Source organism: Tasmannia lanceolata, unplaced genomic scaffold, assembly GCF_043159265.1.
Source record: "Tasmannia lanceolata isolate RefF3 unplaced genomic scaffold, GAP_Taslan_0.1 ptg000037l, whole genome shotgun sequence".
NCBI classification, from domain to species: domain Eukaryota; kingdom Viridiplantae; phylum Streptophyta; class Magnoliopsida; order Canellales; family Winteraceae; genus Tasmannia; species Tasmannia lanceolata.
In genome coordinates, this window is record NW_027518714.1 from 19,862,866 (window position 1) to 19,881,398 (window position 18,533).

At 40.4% G+C, this 18,533-nt stretch overlaps 2 long non-coding RNA genes across 2 annotated transcripts; both read left to right on the plus strand.

The window, feature by feature from the left end:
* Nucleotides 1-2,460: 2,460 nt before the first annotated feature.
* On the plus strand, nucleotides 2,461-7,470 carry LOC143861919 (uncharacterized). Its single transcript, XR_013240071.1, has 2 exons — nucleotides 2,461-3,033; nucleotides 6,024-7,470. It is a non-coding gene; the product is annotated as an uncharacterized LOC143861919 (long non-coding RNA).
* Nucleotides 7,471-11,972: 4,502 nt separating this feature from the next.
* On the plus strand, nucleotides 11,973-17,379 carry LOC143862411 (uncharacterized). Its single transcript, XR_013240291.1, has 3 exons — nucleotides 11,973-12,706; nucleotides 15,863-16,202; nucleotides 17,133-17,379. It is a non-coding gene; the product is annotated as an uncharacterized LOC143862411 (long non-coding RNA).
* Nucleotides 17,380-18,533: the final 1,154 nt, after the last annotated feature.

Here is an 18,533-nt window from a genome sequence, read left to right on the forward strand (position 1 = left end):
TTGGTAGAGCTCCCCACACACGTGGATGATCCAGAGGGTGTTAGGGACTCGTTCCCTCACCACCTACGTCGGATCGGGGTCCACAGCTTCCACCCGCTTCGGCCAAATGATGATGACTTGGGATATATACATATGATGATTTGGAATTGAGACCGTGATTTTTTTTACAGTACCTATCTATGTTTTTCCTCCAACACGAGGTTTTGATTCTTGCGTTGTTTATCTCTACTATGATCCATTGATATCCTCTTTCTTTGTTCTCATGTCTTTTGACTATCGTACTCATACTCTTATTTCAATTTCCATATCTCTATTCAAATTGTTGCCTATTATGTTCATTGACATAAGGATCATTGTTATAGTATAATTTCATTATTGTGCACTTTTATTATGTGAGCCCACTAAGGGGTTCAGCTTGTTTTGACTCAGTTACTAGAGTTATTTTAGCTATAGATAATGACATGATGACATGATAACATGAACACAAACAAGAGAGCTAAAGGGATAAAAGAAAGAGTGTTTGGCCATGTGGCCTTGTCAGACAAAGTACCTTTACTTTGTGAGTCGTATTGGTTTCCTTTTTTGTAGTCAGCTTGTTTCTCTTTTGGGGTAGCGATTCGGATTTTGGGATTTCTGAAAAAATGTCTAAAAATTTGCCCATAATCTAGGTCGTTACATCTTCCAACAAATCAAATGCTAGCAGACCCTGTTAGTAAAGCATTACATAGAGATCGAATATGTCAAACCTCAAGGGAAATGGGGTGGTTGCCAGTAAGTGGGACATCAGAGTGAGAGCCTACTCTCTAATGGTGAAAGTTTACAAATACAGAATGGTATGCGATCACTCTTCACATTAGGAGTTCAAAGGATTTCAACTAAGTGGTGTCTCTTGAGAAATTTAGTGAGAGCCTATATTTCCGGTGCATTAAACTTTATAAGAGTATTAGAGATGACTCTTATTAAAAGTCCCATTCCTGATGTAAATGCATTGTTTACTTTCGCACGGTGAGGCTGAACTTTTAAAGTTCTTAACAGACGTATAGATCTAGTGGGGGTGAATAAGTTGTTGCAAACCCTTGAGAAGTCTGCCTATTCAAGTGAGGAAGTCAGGGTCGATTCCTATGGACTAGTCTGGTATAGTCCTAGAGCACTTGCGAAACGAGGTAAGCGCATTACCTAAGTAAATAGAAAGCGCGACCGCCACGTGAACCAGTGTCTACAGTATATTGAGTATCGTAACTGTCCTACAAAACTCCAACTGAGAAGATTCATGATAAATTTTCTCTTCTTATTTGCGGTGGTAAGTTCAGTTCTACTTGATATATTGACTTAGAATTTTTTATTAATTTTATTTATTTTCTTTTAAAAATAGTGGGGGATTGTTGGTATATTTTTTAAAAGTTAAAAAGGTTACTTTTGAGAGTGAAGGAAAAAATTAACTTTGACTAATGGTTAAAATAAATAATATAAAATTATACAGGACAAAAGAGTATGAAGTAATGTAAAAAAGCCCTTGGGATTTTTTAGTCCCACATCGACTTGGTGAAAGTTTTGAAGAGAGAATGAAGGTTATAAATATGGCCTTTGCCTCTCTTCCCTTCACACAAGTCCTTACATGAGTGAGGCCCCATGGCTTGGCCTATATGGCTAGCCTATGGAATAATAATAATAATATATATATATATAAGAAAGAAAGAAAGGAATAAATAAATAAATCAATCAAGATTAATAGGGTAATCCGACCATTGCAGATGTCGTAACCCTTCAAAATAATGTTTAAATTTTTAGGATTTTAAGAAGAGCTAGACAGAGTTTATATAAAGCTTTAATTAATACATTGATTTTTAAGAATCAGAGGTAGAGATTCGTTTAGTGATGCTTTTCTTAGAGAGGCTTATGTATCTCTATGAAGAAGTGGTAGACATATGTGCGACTCGCGCGTATACACAGTTTATTATAGGATTTTGGTCTCTACCATTTGAACTTGCATTCAAGTATCGGATGAGAAGAAGGTTATATGAGGTCTGTAAGAGACTTGATGAGGATCAGGGTGACATGATGACATTCCTCCTTCGAAAGATCATATTGAGAAAGACATATGCGGTTTGCATTCGGCATGACGACACTCACGATGACATGACCAAGTTCCTTCTACCAATGATCATCTTAAGAAGTTATAAGTGAACTGCTCTGTTAAGAAAGTCTTACGTTTACTACAAGTGTTTCTTTGCTCTGTCATTTGTTTTTTTTTGCACGGGAAATTTTTATTGTACAAGTTTTTCTGTGGTACATTTTGGTTGGAAATTTTTTCTGTATATAAAGTGTTTTGTATACCAAGATCCATGCATCACGATATATAACAAGGGGGACTTAAGTTTGGTAGACGTAGTCCCAATCAGATATCAGACAACTTAGTGTAGACACCCACATTTTGCTTTACTTTAACCAACAATAACCTAATATATGTTTTAGGTCATTAATATCTTGATCTGACTTTACGGATCATCAATCGGGACAAAATAAGATAGGGTCACTTCATAGCCCGAACCCTGATTCCATTCCGAGACCCGATTTCCGTAAATCGTTAGATCAATGGCAGATCTTGACCTGGGTCTAACCATCCAAAACCACCTAACCTCTCCTCTCATCCTAACCATCCAAACCTCACCTAACCTCACCTAACCTCTCCTCTCATCCTAACCATCCAAACCTCACCTAACCTCACCTAACCTCACCTAACCACCTAACCTCACCTAACCTTACCTAACCTCACCTAACCTCACCTAACCTCCTATCCCATTCTCCTATAAATACCCTCTCATCCCACCATCCAAGAAAAAGAAGAAAAAGAACCCCTCTCTTAGAAAATTCATCCCTCTCCCTCATCTCTTCAAGGGCTCGGCCATCCTTGCCGGATCGGGTGATTTTATACGTTGGGTGATATATATCAAAAGCAGTCATTATCAAGCAAGGAATCATCTTCAAGGAATTACCATCAAAGAAAAATCAAACACAAAGTGGGTTTCCAAAGAGGTAGGCATTTATTTCAATTCTATGTAGGGTCTGTTTTCATGCATATCTTTTACTTTAAAAGAAAAACCATGTTAGGAAGCATGTAGGGTCTGTTTTCCCCCTGGTTAGCCTCTGGTTAGACCCTGGTTGCACCCAGGTTCGCTGCTGGTTGCACCCAGGTTCGATGCTGGTTGCACCCTGGTTCCCTACTGATTCGCACCCTGGTTCCCTGCTGGTTGCACCCTGGTTCCCTACTGGTTCGCACCCTGGTTCCCTACTGGTTCGCACCCTGCTTCCCTGCTGGTTGCACCCTGGTTCCCTACAGGTTCGCACCCTGGTTCGATATTGGTTCGCACCCTGGTTCCCTGCTGGTTCGCACTCTGGTTAGACCCTGGTTGCACCCAGGTTCGCTGCTGGTTGCACCCAGGTTCCCTGCTGGTTGCACCCTGGTTCCCCTGCTGGTTCGCACCCTGGTTCCCTGCTGGTTCGCACCCTGGTTCCCTGCTGGTTCGCACCCTGGTGCACCCTGGTCCGCACCCTGGTTTGTACCCTGCTTCCTCCTAGTTAGACCATGGCTAGTCTCGGGTTTGCTCCTAACTTAGACCCGACTCACTTGACCCTAACCATTAACCCAATCCAACCAAGTCATATCCCAACACAATCCGAGTCGCATGTCTGAATCCATTTGGCCGAATCTCATAAGCCCGCCCACTTTGAATTCCGAAAATTCAAACCCTTGATGATTCCAATATGCTCAATTCTTTGATGCAAATTCCCAATTCCAAAATCCCATTGCTATATCAATGTTTTTGAATCTCAAGTCCAATGCTCAAATACAAACCCGATTCCTGATCCAAATACCAAACCTGTTTTCCAAAATCCAAGCAACCTCCCCAGTGGAACTACGTGTGGCTTGATCCCCATCACGGGGTACGTAGGCAATTTGGCACTCCCAAGTTCAGTCGCACCTTTCTCTATCTTTCCCATTCCCTCACACTATTCATCATCTCGATTCATCTCGTGTCTCTCGGAACCATTGGATTATGGTTTCCGTCGTAAGAACCCTTAGAGCCCAATTTAGGAACAATGGTGTCGTGTCGTGTTGTGTCCTAAGTTTTAGGGAGTCCTAGAGTTAGGAGTCCAGCCTCATCACGGACGCTTGCTATGTATAGCAACCGTGCCATAGGTCAAGTTACACTAGTCATCCAGTTTTTCCCCTAGGACAAGCCTAGTAAACTAGGATGTAGGCTAACCTGCATTAGTCTAAGGGACAACTTGCATTTAGATAGGATCATATAGCATCTTCGATGAAATCCTAAGATAATAAAATCCTCAACTTGAATTAAATAACTTCTCTTAAAACTGTTGAAACAGTCAATCCCGTCTAGATCGGTGTCCTAGTTGAGTTAGGCATATGTAGCTTAGCTTAAATGCACCGAACTACGTCGACTCTGATCCCAGTGAGGCTTGGGTACGTAGGCAGCTTGGATGTCTGACGGCATACCACCCGCGAGTCGGCACCATAACAAATTGTGGTGTTTTGGATATTAATTTTCTTGTAAATGCTTAATCAAATCATTTAGGGCTTTCCATGAAATTAGAATTCTAGGAGAACTTTCACTTAGCTTGAACCCAGACAAATTAATAAATCAAGATACACATTTAGGATTCCCATTGAAATTAGATTTTAGGATGCATGTCACTTAGTTCGCACATTAACATAGAGTTGAATGAGCCATTTAAAATAAATTTAAAAGAATTAGCTTTTGGAATCGAAGACCGATTATCGGGCAGGAATGGTGCATGTGGCGGATAACTCCCCATACCTTCCATTCTCGTAACCAGGTAGCGAGTCTAGATTTCTGGTTAATTACGGGTCCTAGATCCCACATCTAGGTGGCGACTCTGTCAGTCTCTTTCATGTGGAATTCGGATTGCCTTAGTGATCCCAAGTTCACAGGAAAGATTAATTCAAATCAACATTAAAATGCACACGCCAATCGCGTGGATACGAGAGACCAAGAGAGAGCGCGCGGCGGCTCGCGCCCCACCCTCCCTCGCGGGATCAGGGTACCACAGTCTGGCGACTCTGCTGGGGATCACCTAACTTCATTAAAACTTCAAAAGATAATTCATTTGAATTTAATTTTAAATGGCTCATAAAAACTCTATACTTGTTAGATTAGTTTGTCTTGTTTTATTTTCTCATCACATTTTACTCAAACTTAATTTAACAAAACCTGAAGGCATCATAGATTGCGCAAACATATTGCACACACTTACATCACTTGCATCTAAACCATGCATCTCACGTGCACACACATCCTATTTTAGGAACCCGGAGTGTTATCTAGCATGGTTGACTGGGATTTCATCACCTGGTGCCTCTGTGCTAGAGAAGCATTCCACCCTTAGCCTAGTACCTTTATGGTACGTAAACGGATCCCTTGTTCACGTACTGATACGCCGGACACTGGTACAGTATATCGAACATGGATTCGCGCTAAGGGAACTCTTGGTCTTACCCCTAGATTAACCCACACATGCATGTAATATACGAACACATGTGCATCACGTGTGTGAGCCTAGTGTAGGATATTCTACCTATTTGTGTCTAGATTAGGCCGTAGTCCATCTTCCAATGGCTACGATCGGTCCTTAGATACACGAACAAAGGCATGAGTCGAGATTCTCTCTCCACTCCGATAGATTAGGATTAGGGTTGATGCCTTCAGGTAACACTGATAAAATGTGAAAAAAAAAAAAAAAAAAATTTCCCTTTGGGTTAGGATATAAATCCCATCATTTCCAAAAATCTCATAGGATTAGTCATTCATGATCTATCCGTTGAAAGCAATCTTATGCTATCTCATCTAATCTTTTGATCGTGCGTCTTTCGTTCTTCTGTCATACGATTCGATCGTATCTTCATGCCATCCCCTAACTGGCAGATGCAGAATCTCACAATCTTTCTATTATGCATTCTCATGATCTGATCATGCCTGGTCCAGATAATCCAATCTTGCTTGTACCCCTGGTCTCTTCCTCCTCTAGGGGCTACCTTTTCAAGATTATTTTGCTAAGTCCTTCAGAGTTCACTCTCAGAATCCTTGAGCTAGGGGCATTCCCCTATGCGAATCAGTCATCATTGTCCAAAATTGAAAGTATCAGCCATGATGATGTTCAGAACGAACCAGCCTTCGCCGAGCCTTCAACGCCAAACAGTTGCAGCAGTTAAAGTTTTAGTCACTTACTATTTTATGTTGAGTCAGTCATCATGGTCAGTATAATTGTTGAGTCCGGTCTTACAGTTAAAGGTCAATGCCTAGTCCAGGCAAGTTATCTTCTGTTTCCCTTTCTTATTTAGAGTTGTGAATCCTGAGCATGTTCAGGATAGGTCGTCTGATGTAATAGCTTTTCTTTAAATAAAATTTCAGTCAGTTCCAAAAAGTTCACTTGTGTCTGTTTCTTAAGTGTGCTTCTGATCTTAAAATAAGACTCCCTCCTCAAATGAGGACAAAATTGACGAAACTCCACTTGAGTCACAGCAATTACTTGAACGAGAGGAGGAGCGCCAATCCCAACCTTTCAAAGATGAAATTGAAATGATAAACACTGGCACTGAAACTTTGATTCAGTGAATGCCGATTGAAAATACATTACCCTCTAAAGAGTGTGAAGAATTGATAAAATTATTTCAAGAATAAGAAGATTGTCTAGAAAAGCTACAACCGATACCAGGGGCAAGACATAGATGGAAAGCTCAAAGAAAATGAAGAAAGTGAGAAGATATATGCTATACAAGGGGCATAGAGTGGAAACAACTTTCATATTTCTAATCAATGACCTTGGTTCTCAAATTCATAACATAAAGCCAACAAATTCAAGATGAAAAGTTCAAGAGCAAACAATGAAAAGTGATCATCAGATATCGAGAGTACGAATCCATAGATGGAGGATGTCAAAGAACAAGTTTCGCTCTATGAAAGTCAAAAGCACGTATTAGAATCTTGAAAGAAGAAGATCCATTATCTCTTACCTGGAAATGCCGTCAAACTCCGCGAAAAAAAAAAAAAAACAAAAGAGAAAAAAAAAATAATCAGTACCAGAGGGACTCTAGTAACCTAGATCGATTCCCAATCTGAACATCGAAAGGCCTCCTTTGGCCGATTAAATCCCAAAATCAAAACCCAATGTCAAAAGAATACCGATTTGCAAACCCTTCGAGCCTAAATCAAATTTTCTTGAAAACCCATCAAACTTGGGGCATTCCCCCGAACTACGCGAGACCTGATCCCTACACTGGGGTACGTAGGCAGCTCGGTTAAACCGAGTTCGGTCGATTCAAAAAAAAAAGAAAAAGAAAAATCAATCGTTCCAGAAAAAAAAAGAGGGACAAGTTCCAAAAGAAGAGAAGTTAATTGTTCCAGAAAGAAAAGAAAAAAGGAAAAAAATCAATTAACCTTCAAACAATTGATCTTCAAACTAGGGGCATTCGCCTTGACCTACACACGACCTGATTCCTACCTTGGGATATGTAGGCAACCTGTTCACAGGTTCGGTCGAAATCTTTGTTGAACCTTAAGCCATTCTTTGAAAAGCCCTATCCTACCTATAAAGTCCTTCTGGTGTTCAGAACTAATGAGCTAGGTCCCGAGACACAATAAAAAAAAATGATGAATAAGAAAACGAACGGAGTTTGAAGATCTGCTAGACTGAAAACCTGAAAGGGCGGTCTAGGCAAAATTTAAGATCATTCCCCTGCTAAGTTGAAAACCCGAAAGGGCGGCTTAGGCAAAAGCTAAGGGGATAGCCTGCTGGATCGAAAACCTAGAATGGTGGTTCAGGCAAAAGTTAAGGCTAGCGCGGTCCGCCAAGTTAAAAACCCCGAAGAGGTGACTTGGTCACGGTAAGAGAATCATTATAAGAAGGCTACAGCTGGTATCAAGACTGAAGATCAACTGAAGTTCAAGCAAATTCAAGTGATATCCTCAAAACTGGGGGCATTGAAGCTAAGCAATCTTAGGGGGCGTAATTAAATCCTTGAGGCATTACTGTTTTAAGGAAAAAGTCCAGTGTTTACCAATTGAAAAACTATTCCTCGAAAGGATAGACTTACCAAACAAAATATTAACTAAGTCAGAAGCATCACTGTGTTTGTCAGTATAGTCAGTCAATCTTTGTTATTCTAAGTTCACTCCTTCAGGGCTGCTCAATCCTTTGAGTAGTGCCTTTCATCTAAGTTTTCTCTTTAGAAAGAGTCAATCGTCGTTCCTATGTCCAAATGATGTAACTGTCTTGGTGAAGGAGGCCCGGCCTAGGCAGCTCCCTGCAATTATACCTGAAAGGGTTCGAGAATCTAGTCAAACAGCTACATTTCAAAGAAGATCAACTCAGAAGAGTTCAGAAGTAGAAACATCAGAAAGCCCAGCTTCCGTAAAAAGATCATACCCCAGGAAGGCACCTTAAGCTTGGAAGAGCCCCAGATGCAATGGTGGTTGAGCCAATTTCTCAGAAAGATGAACCATTAAAATTCAGAATTTCCTTCCGGTTAGTTAAATACTATCCTGGTCAAGAAATGTTCATCTAAGCACCTGTCAAAAAACAGATCCCGCTTTTCCATGTTAGAGAGCCGTTGTTCTAAATTACCAATTTCAAGTATCTTGTTCAAGGTTTCAGTTATCAAAATCCCCAGAAGACAAGACCAACAGTCTCATTGAGAAAAATCTTGTTGAAGTTTCATAAAAGTGTTCCTAATCCATTCTTGTTACTAATGGTTCTTCGTTCATAAGGTTGGTCGTCTCATCATTCGTCAAAGTCTTGGTTTCCAATATCTTTACTGGGCACGATCTATAATGTCCCCGATTTCATTGAGTTCAAAAAAAAAAAAAAAAAAAATCCAAAATTCATCAAATCCAATCCCCGATTCAAACAAATCCAATCTTACGTCAAATTCAAGTTCATGAAAAATCTCATGTCCTCTTTGAGCCCTTTTGTGAAAGGTGCCTCATTTCTCGAGTCCATTTGTGAATGGTCTCGTCTTCTCCTTGAACCCGTTTGTGAACAGGTTTCTCATTCTCTGAGTCCATTTGTGAATGCTCTAATGTCCTCTTTGAGCCCGTTTGTGAACGGTGCCTCTGTTCTCGAGGCCATTTGTGAATGGTCTCATCTTCTCCTTAGCCCGTTTGCGGACGGTACCTCATTTTCCAAAAATAAAAAAATTTATCAAATCCAAATCCTTAATTAAAAAAAAAAATAAAAAAAATCCAATCCTACGTCAAATTCAAGTTCATAAAAAATCTCTAAATTCTTCGAGCCCGTTTGTGAACGGGGCCTCATTTCTCAAGTCCATTTGTGAATGGTCTCGTCTTCTCCTTGAACCCGTTTGTGAACGGTGTCTCATTCTCTGAGTCCATTTGTGAATGGTCTCATCTTCTCCTTGAACCCGTTTGTGAACGGTGTCTCATTCTCTGAGTCCATTTGTGAATGGTCTCATCTTCTCCTTGAGCCCGTTTGTGAACGGTGCCTCATTTTCTGAGTCCATTTGTGAATGGTCTCGTGTCCTCTTTGAGCCCGTTTGTGAACGGTGCCTCATTTCTCGAGTCCATTTGTGAATGGTCTTGTCTTCTCCTTGAGCCCGTTTGTGAACGGTGCCTCATTTCTCGAATCCATTTGTGAATGGTCTCGTCTTCTCCTTGAGCCCGTTTGTGAATGGTGCCTCATTTCTCGAGTCCATTTGTGAATGGTCTTGTCTTATCCTTGAGCCCATTTGTGAATGGCGCCTCTTTTCTCGAATCCATTTGTGAATGGTATCGTCCTCCTTGAGCCCGTTTGTGAATGGTGCCTCATTTCTCGAGTCCATTTGTGAATGGTCTTGTCTTCTCCTTGAGCCCGTTTGTGAACGGTGCCTCTTTTCTTCGAGTCCATACAACTATGGTCTCTTATCCTCTTTGAACATCATACATCTATGATGTCTCATTTCCTTGGAATCCGTACAAATACGGTATTTCATTCTCTTCGAGTCCATACAACTATGGTCTCTTATCCCCTTTGAACATCATACAACTATGATGTCTCATTTCCTTGGAATCCTTACAAATACGGTATTTCATTCTCTTCGAGTCCATACAACTATGGTCTCTTATACCCTTTGAACATCATACAACTATGATGTCTCATTTCCTTGGAATCCGTACAAATACGGTATTTCATTCTCTTCGAGTCCATACAACTATGGTCTCTTATCCCCTTTGAACATCATACAACTATGATGTCTCATTTCCTTGGAATCCGTACAAATACGGTATTTCATTCTCTTCAAGTCCATACAACTATGGTCTCTTATCCTCTTTGAACATCATACAACTATGATGTCTCATTTCCTTGGAATCCGTACAAATACGGTATTTCATTCTCTTCGAGTCCATACAACTTTGATCTCTTATCCCCTTTGAACATCATACAACTATGATGTCTCATTTCCTTGGAATCCTTACAAATACGGTATTTCATTCTCTTCGAGTCCATACAACTATGGTCTCTTATACCCTTTGAACATCATACAACTATGATGTCTCATTTCCTTGGAATCCGTACAAATACGGTATTTCATTCTCTTCGAGTCCATACAACTATGGTCTCTTATACCCTTTGAACATCATACAACTATGATGTCTCATTTCCTTGGAATCCGTACAAATACGGTATTTCATTCTCTTCGAGTCCATACAACTATGGTCTCTTATCCCCTTTGAACATCATACAACTATGATGTCTCATTTCCTTGGAATCCGTACAAATACGGTATTTCATTCTCTTCAAGTCCATACAACAATGATCTCTTATCCCCTTTGAACATCATACAACTATGATGTCTCATTTCCTTGGAATCCTTACAAATACGGTATTTCATTCTCTTCGAGTCCATACAACTATGGTCTCTTATACCCTTTGAACATCATACAACTATGATGTCTCATTTCCTTGGAATCCGTACAAATACGGTATTTCATTCTCTTCGAGTCCATACAACTATGGTCTCTTATCCCCTTTGAACATCATACAACTATGATGTCTCATTTCCTTGGAATCCGTACAAATACGGTATTTCATTCTCTTCAAGTCCATACAACTATGGTCTCTTATCCTCTTTGAACATCATACAACTATGATGTCTCATTTCCTTGGAATCCGTACAAATACGGTATTTCATTCTCTTCGAGTCCATACAACTTTGATCTCTTATCCCCTTTGAACATCATACAACTATGATGTCTCATTTCCTTGGAATCCTTACAAATACGGTATTTCATTCTCTTCGAGTCCATACAACTATGGTCTCTTATACCCTTTGAACATCATACAACTATGATGTCTCATTTCCTTGGAATCCGTACAAATACGGTATTTCATTCTCTTCGAGTCCATACAACTATGGTCTCTTATACCCTTTGAACATCATACAACTATGATGTCTCATTTCCTTGGAATCCGTACAAATACGGTATTTCATTCTCTTCGAGTCCATACAACTATGGTCTCTTATCCCCTTTGAACATCATACAACTATGATGTCTCATTTCCTTGGAATCCGTACAAATACGGTATTTCATTCTCTTCAAGTCCATACAACAATGATCTCTTATACCCTTTGAACATCATACAACTATGATGTCTCATTTCCTTGGAATCCGTATAAATACGGTATTTTATCTTGCCCAAGCCCATTCAAAAATGATGCTGCATTTTCATTAAGAATCTTTCAAAAGTCATCCATTATTCTCTCTGAGACCATTTGAAAATGACGTCTCATTTCCTCTGAAGCTGTTCAAAAGCGATATTCCTTTCCCTCCGAAAATCCATTTGAAAATGGTATCCCATTTCTCTCGTTGCCAGCGGCACCGCAGCGGGTTTGTTTTATTGCATTCCAATTCTAGGATTTCATCTAAGGTCTTGCATTATATTAGGTTGCATTGTGTTTAGGGGGTTCCTTTGTCGATTAAAGTTACGCAAAATGGTTCTGTCATTTTAACTTTGGTATTCGATGACTACGTCGTCTCTACCAAAGAGGGGCATCTGTAGACACCCACATTTTGCTTTACTTTAACCAACAATAACCTAATATATGTTTTAGGTCATTAATATCTTGATCTGACTTTACGGATCATCAATCGGGACAAAATAAGATAGGGTCACTTCATAGCCCGAACCCTGATTCCATTCCGAGACCCGATTTCCGTAAATCGTTAGATCAATGGCAGATCTTGACCTGGGTCTAACCATCCAAAACCACCTAACCTCTCCTCTCATCCTAACCATCCAAACCTCACCTAACCTCACCTAACCTCTCCTCTCATCCTAACCATCCAAACCTCACCTAACCTCACCTAACCTCACCTAACCACCTAACCTCACCTAACCTTACCTAACCTCACCTAACCTCACCTAACCTCCTATCCCATTCTCCTATAAATACCCTCTCATCCCACCATCCAAGAAAAAGAAGAAAAAGAACCCCTCTCTTAGAAAATTCATCCCTCTCCCTCATCTCTTCAAGGGCTCGGCCATCCTTGCCGGATCGGGTGATTTTATACGTTGGGTGATATATATCAAAAGCAGTCATTATCAAGCAAGGAATCATCTTCAAGGAATTACCATCAAAGAAAAATCAAACACAAAGTGGGTTTCCAAAGAGGTAGGCATTTATTTCAATTCTATGTAGGGTCTGTTTTCATGCATATCTTTTACTTTAAAAGAAAAACCATGTTAGGAAGCATGTAGGGTCTGTTTTCCCCCTGGTTAGCCTCTGGTTAGACCCTGGTTGCACCCAGGTTCGCTGCTGGTTGCACCCAGGTTCGATGCTGGTTGCACCCTGGTTCCCTACTGATTCGCACCCTGGTTCCCTGCTGGTTGCACCCTGGTTCCCTACTGGTTCGCACCCTGGTTCCCTACTGGTTCGCACCCTGCTTCCCTGCTGGTTGCACCCTGGTTCCCTACAGGTTCGCACCCTGGTTCGATATTGGTTCGCACCCTGGTTCCCTGCTGGTTCGCACTCTGGTTAGACCCTGGTTGCACCCAGGTTCGCTGCTGGTTGCACCCAGGTTCCCTGCTGGTTGCACCCTGGTTCCCCTGCTGGTTCGCACCCTGGTTCCCTGCTGGTTCGCACCCTGGTTCCCTGCTGGTTCGCACCCTGGTGCACCCTGGTCCGCACCCTGGTTTGTACCCTGCTTCCTCCTAGTTAGACCATGGCTAGTCTCGGGTTTGCTCCTAACTTAGACCCGACTCACTTGACCCTAACCATTAACCCAATCCAACCAAGTCATATCCCAACACAATCCGAGTCGCATGTCTGAATCCATTTGGCCGAATCTCATAAGCCCGCCCACTTTGAATTCCGAAAATTCAAACCCTTGATGATTCCAATATGCTCAATTCTTTGATGCAAATTCCCAATTCCAAAATCCCATTGCTATATCAATGTTTTTGAATCTCAAGTCCAATGCTCAAATACAAACCCGATTCCTGATCCAAATACCAAACCTGTTTTCCAAAATCCAAGCAACCTCCCCAGTGGAACTACGTGTGGCTTGATCCCCATCACGGGGTACGTAGGCAATTTGGCACTCCCAAGTTCAGTCGCACCTTTCTCTATCTTTCCCATTCCCTCACACTATTCATCATCTCGATTCATCTCGTGTCTCTCGGAACCATTGGATTATGGTTTCCGTCGTAAGAACCCTTAGAGCCCAATTTAGGAACAATGGTGTCGTGTCGTGTTGTGTCCTAAGTTTTAGGGAGTCCTAGAGTTAGGAGTCCAGCCTCATCACGGACGCTTGCTATGTATAGCAACCGTGCCATAGGTCAAGTTACACTAGTCATCCAGTTTTTCCCCTAGGACAAGCCTAGTAAACTAGGATGTAGGCTAACCTGCATTAGTCTAAGGGACAACTTGCATTTAGATAGGATCATATAGCATCTTCGATGAAATCCTAAGATAATAAAATCCTCAACTTGAATTAAATAACTTCTCTTAAAACTGTTGAAACAGTCAATCCCGTCTAGATCGGTGTCCTAGTTGAGTTAGGCATATGTAGCTTAGCTTAAATGCACCGAACTACGTCGACTCTGATCCCAGTGAGGCTTGGGTACGTAGGCAGCTTGGATGTCTGACGGCATACCACCCGCGAGTCGGCACCATAACAAATTGTGGTGTTTTGGATATTAATTTTCTTGTAAATGCTTAATCAAATCATTTAGGGCTTTCCATGAAATTAGAATTCTAGGAGAACTTTCACTTAGCTTGAACCCAGACAAATTAATAAATCAAGATACACATTTAGGATTCCCATTGAAATTAGATTTTAGGATGCATGTCACTTAGTTCGCACATTAACATAGAGTTGAATGAGCCATTTAAAATAAATTTAAAAGAATTAGCTTTTGGAATCGAAGACCGATTATCGGGCAGGAATGGTGCATGTGGCGGATAACTCCCCATACCTTCCATTCTCGTAACCAGGTAGCGAGTCTAGATTTCTGGTTAATTACGGGTCCTAGATCCCACATCTAGGTGGCGACTCTGTCAGTCTCTTTCATGTGGAATTCGGATTGCCTTAGTGATCCCAAGTTCACAGGAAAGATTAATTCAAATCAACATTAAAATGCACACGCCAATCGCGTGGATACGAGAGACCAAGAGAGAGCGCGCGGCGGCTCGCGCCCCACCCTCCCTCGCGGGATCAGGGTACCACACTTAGGTGTTTTGTATACCAAGATCCATGCATCACGATATATAACAAGGGGGACTTAAGTTTGGTAGACGTAGTCCCAATCAGATATCAGACAACTTAGGAAAGACATCCTTATAACTGTCAATCTTTAGGGCTCCTTCAGACACCTCAACAATAATGTGGTGGATTATATTGCTAATGATGATGCTTTTTTTTAATTTCAAAATTTCCCTCATTCCAAATTATCAAAAGTTCCAAAAATAATATGAATGTTCCAGAGAATCTTCTCTCTTATGTCAGCAAAATAAGGAAGTACCACCATCTCAAAAAATCACAAATATTATATTTCATTTTTGTATGGATCACAATTTTAGAAATTCTAAAGAGGATTTCCAAGATACTGAAAAGGTTTAGAAAATAGTACCTCAACTGAGGGGACCAAGCGTACTGGATGAAAATATGGATATAAATTTCCTTAAGATTCTAAAGATGTGCTTGGGCCATTTGCTCAAAACAGGCTGGCCCAACTTAAATTAAATTTGATATCTTCATAAATTATTTATGATACATTCTTTCCAACATATTATCCTCATTATATTCCATATTATAATCTTAAATGAAGAATCTTCAGGCTCATTGCCTCTTTGCTTGCAAATGAGATGCGTTCATTCTCCATTCTAAAGTTCTAACTTCAAATTAAAATAGTTCAACAATGCAGTTTTGCAACTGGAATAATGGTCCACCGCACATTATACATTATGCGTAGTTTTTCAGTACAAGAGCTGCCAATACAAAGGCCCAAGGTTGATTTACCTTAGCTCAACTCCGACATATTGAAATCGTGCCTCTTTTCTTGCACCAATACGAGAATTTGTAAAACCCTTTGACAGCTTGTTAAATAATAAAAGACAAGGTGAGTTAGAGAAATTGTCAAAACACGGTAGTGCCAATATCGATAACATATATTTATTGCAACAGAAAAATTAACATTTATAAGTGTAAGCCCAAGGGTTTCCAAGGGTTCAAACATTCACCTTACATTATTGTTTTGATGCTAGCAAACTAAATTGATTAGAATTTATGGACTGATGTGCTGCTTTGAGGTGTTGTGTTATATACAGGAATTTTATGTCGTAATCGTCATTACACAATTCATCTCAACACATGGCTTGTAGATCCGCACACATGATGATCAAGAGCTTGCACTCACAGTGAAGACATCATCATTTGGAGGATGTTCAAAGTTAAGAAGATCAAGTTCACGATCCGACAAGTTCCCTATCAAGTGTCAAGAAGAAGCTTGGAGTTGAACATGCCAAGGTGACACCTCATATACCTTTCAACTTGCATTGAAGATTGGATGAGAAGTCACAAGATCCAAATCAGTTGAGAAGTTCACTCAAAAGCTGAAGAAGTCCAAGAAAGTGCATAGAAGCTGATACATTCCAAGAAGACTCAATGGTATTCATTTTTAGAATGTATTTAGAGTCCTCTTGATTTTATGTAGAATGCACTTTCAATAGGTTTTCAAATAATTTTCATACTTAACTTTTTATATCTTTGTAAACCATACATACACCCAAAAATGTGTTTGAAAACCTAGGAATTAAGCCCAAAGACCATGGCCCAAAAGCCCTTGCTTTTTAAAGTTAAAATGGGATTTTATACAATACTGGTCGACCGAGGTGTCCCGGACAACCGCGGCAAGCTTGCTGGAATTTCAGCAATTGCAGGAAAATAGCGGGCCGGTCGACCGGGGGTTAGCCAGGTGACCGCAGAATTGCTTCTGTCAAAACAGAAACAATCCGTCATGGTTTGGGCGGGCGACCGCCATGGGTCGGTCGACCAGAATAGTGTTTTTGAGCTGAAATTGTATTCAAACATAATGCCCTCGCCAGGCGACCGCCACAGGGCCGGTCGACCGTGCCGGTTTAAAATTTGAATTTAAAAAAGAGAACCCGATAAGGGCGGGCGACCGCCATGCCTCGGTCAACCGCCGCAGCCTGGAAAAAGAGCCGTTGGGGTTTGCGCAGGTTGACTATTTCAACCTAGTTTTTTACGGTTTTACCCCCAAACGGTCATATTTCCTTGTAGGCTATATATACATTATCCAAACCTTTCTAACCAAGCTTTTGAACATTTTTGAAAGATCAAATCCCATCTTTTTGAGCTTAAACTTTCAAATCAAAATCAAAACCTCTTTAAACTTGTATTTCCACATCTTATCAAGAGGAACTCCATAGGCTTTACATTTTTATTTTTCTTTGGAGTGATTGTGACCTTACAATGTCGTAATCCACCTATTAAGAAGCATTGAGTGGTTTTCATTTTATTTATTCTTCATTGAGGGTCTTCTCTTCGGCCCGTTTAAAATTGTGAAGACATTGTCAGGTTCTCCGGTTCGGCCCGTTAACAAAGATGAATCATGTAAGAGGGAGTGTCCCTTGCAAGGCTTCGTGCAGAAAGGGTGTGTGCCCTTTGGAGTTGGAGAAGTTGTGGTGTACGGCTTGGTGATTAGCCATTCAAGAATCCCAACTTTAGTGGATCATCCAAGGAGGAAAACTTGGAAGAGTGGAGTAGGTCTTGTGATAGACCGGACCCCTATAAAAATCTTGTGTTTCTTGTGGATGGCTCTTCTTTTCTATCTTTCTCCTTCTTCTTTTGCACGTGTGGTAATTGGTAAACTCTAACCATAACTTATATATATGCTTTTGATTGAACAAGGGTTAGTAAATGCACTTGATTGAAATATATAAATCCTAGTTGTATTATAATGCCTATTTGAACAAGGGTTAGTAATTGTGCATGATTAGAATGTCTAAACCCTGGCTTTCATTAATATATCTATTTGAACAAAGGGAAACAAAGAATTTTAAGGGAAACTACTCTTCCAGGATGCTCTTACAGTCTTCTAATTTCTTCTTCTACCAACCTTACTCAAAGCCTATAAAGCAAAGCGCAAAACCAAAAACATCATCATCCATAGAGATAAAACATAACTCTCACCAAGAAAAATATAAGGCAAAAGAAAGATGAGAATGAGGGGTGGAGAAGGAAAAACAAAAAAATAAAATTACAAAGGATAAATGATATTGTTCTCATTTCTTGCATCTTCTTTTCTACTTGTCCTTAATTTAATGCTTGTTCAATAACTCTCCAACAGTTTGTAAATAGAGAATGAACTTTATTTCAGATATGTCCTGTTAAATTGGAATAACTGATAGCTTAGCGATAGTAGTGGGTGAAAATTAACAAAACCCCTTCTTATTACAACTTTAATACATACTCTCTTTCTTGACAGCAATAATTGTCTGCAACTCTGTTACAAAAAATCCATTGCGCTGTTCTTCTATGCTTAAGAGTAGGCATAGCAACACTGGCAGATCATCTTCAACCTTTCTTTGAAGCATTCTCTTCATTAAGAATTCAAGTAACTTTGCTTTCTCTTTCTCTGGTATAGTGTCCGCGCACTTCACTTCTCTTAATCAATTATCTGAGTAACTTTTGTTGGTCATTTGGTTGTACAAGCCTTGCTTTAGTCATAGAAAAACGTTAAAGGGGTGAATTTATCCTCAAGAGTAAAGGGGGTGAATTTATCCTCAAGCAGTGAACATGCAAAAGCCAGCCTCAAAATGGCTAGCCAATCCCAATTTACGTACATGTAATCTTACGGAAATTGTTGGGACCCGGGTAGAACTCACCCTCAAAATCTAGCCAATAAGGGGTGGCCAAATCCTTATAAGCCCATCCACATCTCTTAACTTTTCCGATGTGAGATCTTGCTTTTGCCTG